The sequence below is a fragment of the Sycon ciliatum genome, chromosome 12 (genome assembly GCF_964019385.1).
Source record: "Sycon ciliatum chromosome 12, ocSycCili1.1, whole genome shotgun sequence".
Classification (NCBI taxonomy): Eukaryota; Metazoa; Porifera; class Calcarea; order Leucosolenida; family Sycettidae; genus Sycon; species Sycon ciliatum.
This window is the reverse complement of record NC_088654.1, coordinates 28,789,202-28,800,591: the sequence shown is the minus strand read 5'-3', so window position 1 is coordinate 28,800,591 and position 11,390 is coordinate 28,789,202. Positions and strand designations below refer to the sequence as shown.

At 47.2% G+C, this 11,390-nt stretch overlaps 1 long non-coding RNA gene across 1 annotated transcript; it reads right to left on the bottom strand.

The window, feature by feature from the left end:
* Window positions 1-1,971: 1,971 nt before the first annotated feature.
* Window positions 1,972-11,189, bottom strand: LOC135828446 (uncharacterized). The gene is made up of 4 exons (XR_010555668.1): window positions 10,668-11,189; window positions 8,881-8,979; window positions 7,925-8,012; window positions 1,972-2,545 (listed from the first exon to the last, which is right to left on the bottom strand). It is a non-coding gene; the product is annotated as an uncharacterized LOC135828446 (long non-coding RNA).
* Between the last annotated feature and the right edge of the window lie 201 nt (window positions 11,190-11,390).

Below are 11,390 nucleotides of genomic sequence, written 5' to 3'. Positions count from 1 at the left end.
CACCCCTATTACATAGACAGCTATGACCGCTGCGGGTTTTTTGACGCGTGATTGCAGGAGTTTGTGTGCGGTTAGATTTGTCATACGACCGCAGATGCCTGTGTATGCGTGTGGACATGTGTCTATAGGTGTGTGTATATGCGTGTGTCCGTGTGTTTGTGCGTGTGCGAGTTAGGGTGTTGTGGGTGGGTGGGTGTCTGTGTGTGCGTGCGCCCGCGTGCAAGTTAGGGTGTTGTGGGTGGGTGTATGTGTGTGTGTGTGTGTGTGTGTGTTAGTGTGTGCGTGTATGTGTGTATGTGTGTGGGTGTTACTATGTGTGTGCGTGTTAGTATGTGTGTGTGGTGTGTGAGCGAGATTAAGCGCGTACTTGTTAGTGCTAGACCTGCGCCTACTGCATCTGCCTCTGAAATAGCCTGTCCCTGTATACATTCACGCAATTACTCCTCTCGCTATCGTATTATCACACCTCTCTCCACTTAGATAATTATACCAGCGCTGCCTCCTATTCCATTATCGTTGTCTGATGATTGGTTCAGCCATGAAACTCTGAGTCACAACGGAATTAATTTGCCAAGGTTTTCATTGTGTGCCTTTGTGTAAAATATTCCTGCATATTTCACTGCCGGGCTATTGACTGCTTACATTTGACTCCTTTTTAGAGATTAAACACATGCTTTGGCTAGCCGTGATAAATCTTATATTGACTTCGTACTAGGTGAACATAGCCTAGGAAATAAAAACCAACAAAAAGACCCCGACTTTACCTCGGTCTTTTTGTTGTTGTTTTTTTTCCTATATTGACCTCGTACTCAGTCAATATTTGTTACATATTCCCCAGCATCTGCAGTGAGGCAGCTGAGTCTGTGCACGTGTGGAGCGCCGCGGACCTCTTCGTTGTCCTGGACTGTACTCCGAAGTGCCTGTACGTTTATGAGAATCATGGTAGGTGTGTGTACATGTCATCTTAACCACGAGCTGACTGCCTGCTGTGACGTACATGTAGCTTTTTTAAGGAACAATTTAAAAAAAATTGTTCCACTGTCCCAGATCTGCAGACCGGAGTTAGCATGCAGACGAGGCCAGTCCTACATTGACAATACACCACTACTTACATGTACATGTAGTCGTTGCATGATCAGATTGCCTGATCATCTCCAAATACTGGGAACAGTGTCAGCATGGTCATCGCTGTAGATCTTCTATTGATACATGCAGTGTCTGCTCTAGGATTTCAAACCAACCGGGTACTACACGTGTACCTGGCACAACTCTTGCAACCGGGTACGTGTGTACCTGGCACAACTCTTGCAACCGGGTCATAGCCGGGTATGTTCAAGTGCGGCTACTGCACATGTACAATGCCCAATATACATCAGGGAGTTGTAAATATTTTAGGACTCCTTGAGACTTTGTATTCCCAACCTACCCTGTAGTCTTTTTTCAAACGGGTCCCAGTACCCCCCCCCCCCCCCGCAAACGGGTCGCTCTGGCCCGGCTCTGGAGCAGACACTGATATGATAGGGAACTGGCAACTACATGTACATGTATGATCAAGCGGGGTTTCTTGAACACACAGAAGAAGATACGTACATTTTGCCAAAGAAATCCGGCCCATGAGCTGAATGTAGCACCAAGGTGCATGTCAGGCGCATAGCACCTCCGTTGGAGGTGGTCCGGCCGGAGGAGGGGGGGGGGGGGGGGGGTATGGGCTCTCCCGCGGGAAAATTTTGAAATCCTGCATTCTGGGCACTTTTGGCACCCTCCTGGCGAAAAAGTGGTGTGGCCAAAGGCGGACCGGCCGCTATGCCCCTGCATGCGGACACTGCGGGTCCCCCCCCCCCCCCCCGGCATGGGTGTTGGCCGGGACCGTGGATTATGTACTTGAGATGGAAATGCAGTGCTGCTATGGATTAGCGGGTGGGATTTCATTAGCACCGACTTCATTAGCCCCGACCGCAGTACCCATACAACTGACAGGGAAACGAACTGTTTTTGTAAACAATGTACACTATTATACAAATGCATATGTGGCCGGGTGTGAGGGCAGACAGCTGCAGAACGATATCACTGGTGCCAGGTGTAACTTTGCGGCCTTACGAGTTTAGAATATTGCAGTACAAATGTTAGGGAATTCATACACAAACGAGTTTAACAATTCGCCAGTGTGTTTGCAGTACCTGTATACCCCACGCTCTGAACACGGACAACTTCGAATAGCTACACTTCTCAATATAACCATTTTACTACAAATCAGTGTGACGATGGATTGGAACAATGAATGATGTACCATCATCACAGAAGTGGAGAGTCCGCCAAGATACCCGAAACCGTGAAAGTCAATGAGAGATAGACTCTCAGACCACTCTCAGATCACTCTCAGATCACTCTCAGATCACTCTCTTATTCTTGTCTTTAGCTTGTCGGCAGTGTCCCGGTGTTCTGATGCACCCTTCTCATCTCCGAGTTCTGTCAGCAACTCAGCCAGGAACGAATGGGCGCCATGATCCTTGGCATTGAACTTCACCAAACTCTTCAGTGATGTTGCCTATTGTGTACAGCCAGGCAGAAAGAGAGAGAGAGAGAGAGAGAGAGAGAGAGAGAGAGAGAGAGAGAGAGAGAGAGAGAGAGAGAGAGAGAGAGAGAGAGAGAGAGAGAGAGAGAGAGAGAGAGAGAGAGAGAGAGAGAGAGAGAGAGAGAGAGAGAGAGAGAGAGAGAGAGAGAGAGAGAGAGAGAGAGAGAGAGAGAGAGAGAGAGAGAGAGAGAGAGAGAGAGAGAGAGAGAGAGAGAGAGAGAGAGAGAGAGAGAGAGAGAGAGAGAGAGAGAGAGAAGTAGTTACATTTATAAAGACAGGTAAGTCTAACAAATGAGGACTGAGACCTCTACAACAGGGTTTTTACGCCTGAAAGCAGGTGCATGATTTAACAAGCAGGTTGTCAGTCTAGATTTTATGCGCAGATGGAGAAAAAATGCGCAGAATTTTTGTAATGAGATGAAAAGCAGAAATAATAAGAAATAATAAGAAAAGATGAAATGAAAGCCTGCTCACAACCCCGCCCAGCCTTGCGAACTGGGTATGGTGGATTAAGAACCCGGTTCAACGCTCGAGCAAGCGCTCTCCACTCAAGGTGTTCACAGCAACTGATAGGAACTCATATGGGGAAATTATAGAAAAGAAATAATAAGATAAGGCCAAACTAAAGAAGGTGTGTGGTTCGACTAACATGGACTTTTTTTTTACGGGCGGGCGGGCGGATTTTTTTTTTTTAATATATTTTTTAGTACATGTAAATACACTGTACTGCCTTTAGACACCCAGTACATCGGCAGTGTTATGCCATACATGTTGTATAAAGGGATCACTGGCTAATACTTTGAAACATTGTGTAGCTCTGGAACGAGAAGAGAATAACTTCAAGCGGTGACTCTGACTGTCCAAATCATCAAGCAAATGAAGAACGATGCGAGTTGAAAGTAAGTTCGGGAACTACTTCGAAGTACAAATTGTACAATGTACCGGTACATGTATTGCTAGTTTGGTGTCGGCGTGCACGAATACATGGGCTTTTTCCATCGACGCTTCCTGTGCTTGCACACATGGAGCAGCAACTTACCGGTACAGGTGAAAATAATATCGTTCCCAATACACGAGGAAAGTGCAATCTCGTCTGTCCTTCATCCCAAAACAGAAGGCCGTCCTTAATCTGGAACGAGGCAATCACTCTCAACCGGACGGTCACTTCAAAATAAGTCTCGCCAGTCTGCCGGTGGTCGTATCGAGTAGACTCTACTACCAGCACAAGGCAGCAGTCGTAGATCTACCACTCACTGCACTGCACTGCAGTACAACTACAACTTACAAGTCAAGTCCAAAACTGGCAAAAGGAGCCGCCTGCGTCCGCAGACTCACGCTGCACAGCACGTAGACGTGGACGTGTTCAGTCCACGTAGATCTACGTCAGTCACACGACAGCCCGCCGAAAAAAAGTTACGGTCGGGCTGAAAAATGTACGGTCGGTCGGGTGAGTCGAACCACAGACCTTCTTCAGTGTGGCCTAAAGAGAATAAATTTCAACGCACCTCAATAAACGGAGCCCCACATACAGTACCTCAGAAAAGTGGATCTTCCGACCAGTGTTTTTGTTGACGTCGCAACCAGATGATGTAGCTGCTTCGCAGAGACGTCTTACTGCACAAATACATTTTATTCTTCGATTAGAAAACCCAAGCGCTTTCAGAGCCCTCCGAAGAGAGTCCGGGATGAAACCACGCACACCTACCTCAACCGAAAAAGAAATGACCTGCCACCCGTTTGTTCGGCATTGATCGGCCAGATCCGAATACCGCCTGTCCTTCCGCGAGTTACTGACACTGAATCTGTCCTCAGCACAAACTGTCAACTCCATCCAGAATACAATCCTACGACTCGTAGAGTACAGAACTATAATCTGGTCTTAGGGTGGTAAGTGCAACACAGCTGGGGAAAGAAATCTTTGCACTAACTGAGTCGACAAGAAGTTTCCAATCTGAGGCCGCTGACAGGAGATCAGTCGTAACCAACTTCCGTCTGGGCTGAACGCGAACTGGCTTCTCTCCCGCCTTGCAAAACGAGATGAAGTCAAGTTCATTTGAATTTTCGGTTTGTACGGTGTTTGCAGCAGTGCGGATTCGAATCTCCTCACGCATGTTCCTGACGATGACCCCGAGTAGATCTACGTTGTCGTGCCTCCAGGTGTAACGTCCCTGGTCCAGCGCTACGCGTATACGCGACAAGCGCCAAGCACGTGGCGCGTAGTACAGGCCCAGGCACGGCACAAACTACAGTACGGATCCACTACGGTGTTTCCCCAACGGCGTAGGTTCGTCGGAGAAGGTAGCACGTCGAGGGTTGATGCGAGAAGAAATTTCAAATCCTTACCAGTACCACCGTACAAAAGGGATTTCCACGAGAGGTCCTGCCACATCACCGATGTCCACTCCAACCACTTGCCTTGCACCTGAAGAGTCTTCAGCCTCAAAATCTGCTCCTGCGCGTTGATCTCCTCAAATGTTTGAAGGAGATCCTTCCTCGGGGGTTTGGAATGCTGCTTCGGAGCACGAGCACCCAACCCTGCACAATGACTTGAAGATGACGGTGGACGAAGAGTCCCTGAACCTACTGATGCCTCTGCACACTCCAGCTCTATTGTCGCTGCATATCGCTTTGTCAGCTTCGCATCCTTACTCCGACGCAGAGTGTACAGCGCCCTCATGCGCGCGTCCCCACTCGATCGAAGAATGTGCCATTTGATGGACTGGCACTTTTTCCACACCGTAGGAAGGTAGTGGAGGCGTAAGCCAAAGCGTTTGCGACTGCCAATAAAAAGAATGGCAGAGTTTGCGCATCGAGGTAGGCCTGACCATTTCTTCAGAAATGGTAAACACATAAAGTGCAGTTCACGTACAAAACCTTGTGTGAGTTCAAGAACCTGGAAAGACCAAGAAAGCTTGGGCACTACAAGATGGTGGTAAAACCATAGCTTGTGGTGGTCTTGAAGCCAAGAGCCATCTACTTTTTGCATGAGAGATACAGTGAGTTGACGGATGTCTTCCCGCTGGGTCTGCTCAGAGCAATCAGCATGCAGCCTTCGCCCCAGGAACTTGAACTCTGCAGTGTCAATGAAAGTGATCTTCCTCCCTGACATCGTCAGGCAGGGATCGTAAGGTTTGTACCGGCCATCTACAAGCTTTGCTGCACTGCTTTTGCATTTGTGCGCCGCCGCCTGCATACATTGGGTCCACGAGAGAAAGTCCTCCGTGACCGCAATGAGTTTTTGACAACCTGCACTAGATTTGCTATAGAGGCCTAAGTCATCAGCAAAAGCTGTTTGGGACACTTGCAAAGGGGCAGATTTAAAATCATAGGAGAGGCAACTTAATTCAGGGGCTGCAAGTGAGTCCAGCAGAAGCTGGAAACAAATATTGAAAAGGACCGGGGACAAGGGGCACCCCTGGAAAACACCAATGTTGTAATTAAAGGTGGGAGTGTGTGGTTGTACGACGAAAGCGCAAAGACTGTCGTAGTAGGAAAAAATTAATTTCCTGAATTGCAAAGGAAGGCTGTAGTGAGTTAGAGCATACTGTATCAGATTGTGGCGCACTGAACCAAATGCATTCTTCAAATCTATCCACGCAATGCAAATTTGGCGTTTTGCCGTCTTTGCATCACGCATCGCCTCATAACAAAGTGATGTATGCTCTAAGCACCCAGCCTTTGCAGGCATAAATCCTTTCTGGTTGTCACCATCGAAGAACTTATTGCCTAGCATATGTTTCAAGAGGCGCTTTGCAACTAAGGTGAAAAAGATCTTCCCGGACGTGTTTGCTAGAGCAATCGGTCGGAATTTTGAAGGATCATCAGACACCTCCCCCTTAGCCAGGAGTGTGATACACGCTACCTGCCACTGCCTTGGAATGATCTTGCTCTCCCAAACCCACCCAAAGATGGTGAAAAGAATGGATTGAAGGGAGGGACAAAGCTTCCAAACTATGTAAGGTATCTTGTCAGGACTCGGTGCAGAGGTGTTGCGACACTTCTTCAAAACATTCTGAAATTCAGTCCATGTAGGGGTCCCCTCATCGACTGGGTGGGTGCAATCCCGGGGCTTCCCTGCACTGGGGCAGGATTCGTACGAAGTGGCACGATCCTGGTCTGCATATGTGTGTTGGAAGTACTCAAAGCAGGTAGTGTCAGAAAAGTGGGTTTGACATGGTTGGTTGGTGAGAAAGAGAGAGGGAGAGAGAGAGAGAGAGAGAGAGAGAGAGAGAGAGAGAGAGAGAGAGAGAGAGTGAGAGAGAGAAAGAGAGAGAGAGAGAGAGAGAGAGAGAGAGAGAGAGAGAGAGAGAGAGAGAGAGAGAGAGAGAGAGAGAGAGAGAGAGAGAGAGAGAGAGAGAGAGAGAGAGAGAGAGAGAGAGAGAGAGAGAGAGAGAGAGAGAGAGAGAGAGAGAGAGAGAGAGAGAGAGAGAGAGAGAGAGAGAGAGAGAGAGAGAGACAGAGAGAGAGAGACAGAGAGAGAGAGAGAAACAGAGAGAGAGACAGACAGAGAGAAAAGACGGCATGAGGCCAATGTGAAGGATGGGTGCACTCTCCTAGCCGAACTTTCACAACATGCAGGTCTGTGGAGATCACAGCATGCAGGTCTGAGGAGATCACAACAAGCCGTGTCCTCGCTATATCTCAGTCACCAAGAAATCCACACATCATCCATCCATGCACTGCATTTTTCAATACTTTCTGCAGCACAGGAAACGGAGTACTTTCACACGGCTAATTTTAGCGCCGGTGATATTTTAGTGGTTTTAGCGAAAGGAGTGTTTTTGCAAACAATATACTACGCCAATCGAAATTTGCATATCCAGCACAGTACTGGTGAAGTTTTCGAATTTTGAAACTCGGATCGCTAATATACTTCATTTCCAATTGGTCCAAAGAAAGAAAAGGAAAAGGAAAAAAAGAAAAGGGGTTGGTCAACTGACAACCGCTCTATTCACACTCCGCGCATGCGCAGGTTAACAAATTCTTTATTATTTTGTGACGTCGAAAAAATTGTGACGTTTCAGAGCAGTCACCCATCATCAGAGCGGTTGTCAGTTGACACCCCCCCCCCCCTTTTCTTTATAATGCAGTTGCATGATGTCCACCACTTTCTTAGTCAAATTCTAACCGCTGAAATTAATCGTACTACAGTACCGAGGATACAGGAGAGAGAGAGTGTGGGGGGGGGAGCTGCGTTGCAACTCCGAGTTTCACACAGTCACGATCATCAGGCAACTGTTGGCTCCAAAGCGGGCAGCCTGAAGATAACGGTACTGAGGATATGAAGTTTTCCTAGTCCTGGGAAATGAACATTATGGTTGTATCCCAATGCGGACAAGTCATGTTACTCACTGCCTTCTTCTTGTGTCCTTCCTCAGCATAGAGTGTAGCGAGGTTGTACAGGGCATCACCATCACGAGGGGACACGGCAACAACACGTCTGTAACACATACACACACACACACACACACACACATACATATATACGTGTACACACATACACACACACACACATGTGTACACACACACATACACATACACACACACACACACACACACACACACATACATATATACATGTGTACACACATACACACACACACACACACACACATGCACACACACCGTACACATGAGGACAGCTGGAGAAAGAGACAGTAGAAAAGGGTAATGGTAGCCCACAGCGAATCCTATCCGTAGGGACAGGATGTGTTAGAGAAGCCTTGCTTCACTGGAAGACCTCCACATAGTATGGGTGCTCGATTATGCCCACGAATCGATGTTGAATCCATTTATGAATCACCCTTGGTTATTCCCATCACCCCATGTGAACAATTTGAATGGATTCCAAACCGATTCCAGGGCTCATGACATGAGAATCGAACAACTTGAATGAACCATATTCCATTCACGAATCGATTAACAGGCGTAATTGAACGTACTCAGTGAGGGCAGTGCTGATCTTTTCTCCCACGTGTCACCTTAGAAGTCAAACCCACAATCGCGTGACGGTGATAATCGTGTGAACGTTCAATGCTCTAACCACTTTGTCAACTACGCACCCAAGATATAATAGCCAGCCACCCACCCAAGATGCATTAGACAAGCCTTGTCTAGTGCATCTTGGGTGGGTGGCTGGCTAACCCACCCAAGATGCATTAGACAAGCATCCACCCAAGATACATTAGACAAGCACCCACCCAAGATACATTAGACAGACGGAGAGAAAAGGAAAAAATCCAAGCCACGTCAATGTTGTAAAATAGCTAGAACTACCAAACCATGACCTAGTGACATTCAATACCTACTGGAGTAACTCGATTGCTTTTCCACGGCGACCCATGTCTTGCCAAATTCCAGCAGCCACAAAGTTTCCGTCAATGCTCTTCGGATGGATGTTTAAATGCCTGCGTAGAAGAAATGAGTCAGACAGGATACATGCATGTGTTCATGCATGTGTCAAATTTGTGAACAGTTTCCTCTTCGACAAGAATGCCATAATACTCAGAAAAAGGCTACACTTCAATGTGTCAAATATGTCCACACTTAACCAATCCATTTAGGACTTATTGACGTTGACACACGCCGATGCGGAAAGGCGCAAATCCATCCAGCACATTCACATGTCATAATTCATTCGCGGAGAGGCAAGGTACCCATCCCGGGGGATTTCCCTTCTTCTTGAAACACCACAGCACGACAGAATGGCAGTTTTCCTAATGACAGTGCTGCGGTATATCAACATGCCGTGTGATGTGCGTGCAGGTGCGTGCATCCCGCTTTGTACGCTCTCCAAAAAATCATTTTCCATGCTACCCAAGTGTGCTGGGAACTTGTTCCGTCATTCCGCATAGGTTATTATGTCGTTTGTTTTGTTTTTCACGGCTGAGCTTAGCCAAAGAATGTAAAAAGTTCTTCACTCACAAGCATTTTCGAGCAGTAGCTCTTGTTCTGCGCAACTTCATAGGGGCCTGCCATCATGGTTTTTGTTTCCTCGTGGTAGTTGAACACACATTTATGTTGAAGTAGCATGGGAAGGTGGACGGGCAACTTCAACTACCATGTGTGTATCCTGCGCTAAATGATGCTGATGTACAAATTGAATTGCTCTTGGCTGTTTCGGTCCATGCCCCGATTCTTGTCTCCAATGCTGTTATGCTCGATCTGGTTGAGATCCACAAGAATAGCTGAAAGAGTGCCGAACTGGGCGACTCGCGATATTCTTGTTGCTATTTGCTGTACATGTATCTCTGCTGATGTGCGTGCTACGATTACCCCAGCCAATACAATATCATTTGCATGTACATGGTGAGCTTAGTCAGTGCCTCTTCCGTGATCATTCTATTTCTTGACACCAACAGTTCGAAGCTATCTCAGGACTCTATTACATGACATATCAATGTCTCCTGTTAATAACCACTACATTGTAAACCGCGCTATTCAGCTCCCTCCCTCCCACTCCCTCTCCCCCTCTCCCCTCCCCCCCCCTCTCTCTCTCTCTCTCTCTCTATCTCTCTCTCTCTCTCTCTCTCTCTCTCTCTATCTATCTATCTATCTATCTCTCTGCAAATAACTTCGAATAGAAGCAGTTACTTGGCATGGCATGCTAGACAAGTGCCAGTCATTGTACAGGTGATGAGTGAGTGATGCCACTATCTCCCACAGGTTGGGTACAAACTGCTGTAGACATGTCACGAGACCATCTGTCTGTCTCTATTGCTTTCTGCCGGGTGCACTCCTAGGAATACAGTTGAGACACAGTCTGTCACGTGACCAGTATCTGTCTCCCTTGCATAGCAATGTTGTATGGTCTCCACCATTAGGAAATTTATGTGGGGTTTGGGTTCTCTCAGACCCGCTTATTTCCATATAGAAATAGTGGAGTTTTGTTGGAGTTCAAAGATACATACGACTGTTTCCGCAACTGCATAACATCTTTACAACACAATACCACTATGCATCAGACAGTACTTTTGCCAGACACACACACACACACACACACACATACACACACACATACACACACGCGCGCGCACACACACACACACACACACACGTTTCACACTTCACCATCACAGCGAGTACGGGTACTTACCGAAAGTTGTATCACCAGATCACCGAGCTGATAAACTGCTGACCAATCCCAGTCGTTTGCCAAACAGAATGTGTGGACTGTACGGGTTGTTTGGGGAAATATTACCCACTCCCAGTCGCCGCTTGATCGCCATCAGAATGTCGACTACATTGTAGACGAAACTTGTGAAAAAGCGTCCACCAATGTATGTCGACAGTTGCGTTCCGGTTAGGCCACAAACCTCAGCCTGCCTCGGTGGTACAAACATTATTTCACCATCTCCAGCTGGTGTTCTATTCTCGACTGTTTGAAACACTAGGAGATAATTGAGTATAGCCAGTCACCGTGTTGTTAGGTGACTGCTGGAATTCACAACTAACGTAACACCACTTGTAGCTGCATGTAGCGGACATAGCAGACCATGTCACATAGAAGGTCACCTCCACACAACAAGAGAGACGGACTCAAACACACAAACCATGTAAACTGGAAAAATGACTTCAACAATTTTGACTTTGCCTTCAGACTCAGAGCACATCATCTGACTGAGTCGTGTCATGTATCAGGTAATGACATTATGTGAGCGAAGAGTGAAAGATTGACGTGTGTTGGAGTGAGCGAAGTGTGAATCACAGAGCTGAGTTGGAGTGAGCGAAGTGTGAACCACAGAGCTGAGTTGGAGTGAGCGAAGTGTGAACCACAGAGCTGAGTTGGAGTGAGCGAAGTGTGAACCACAGAGCTGTG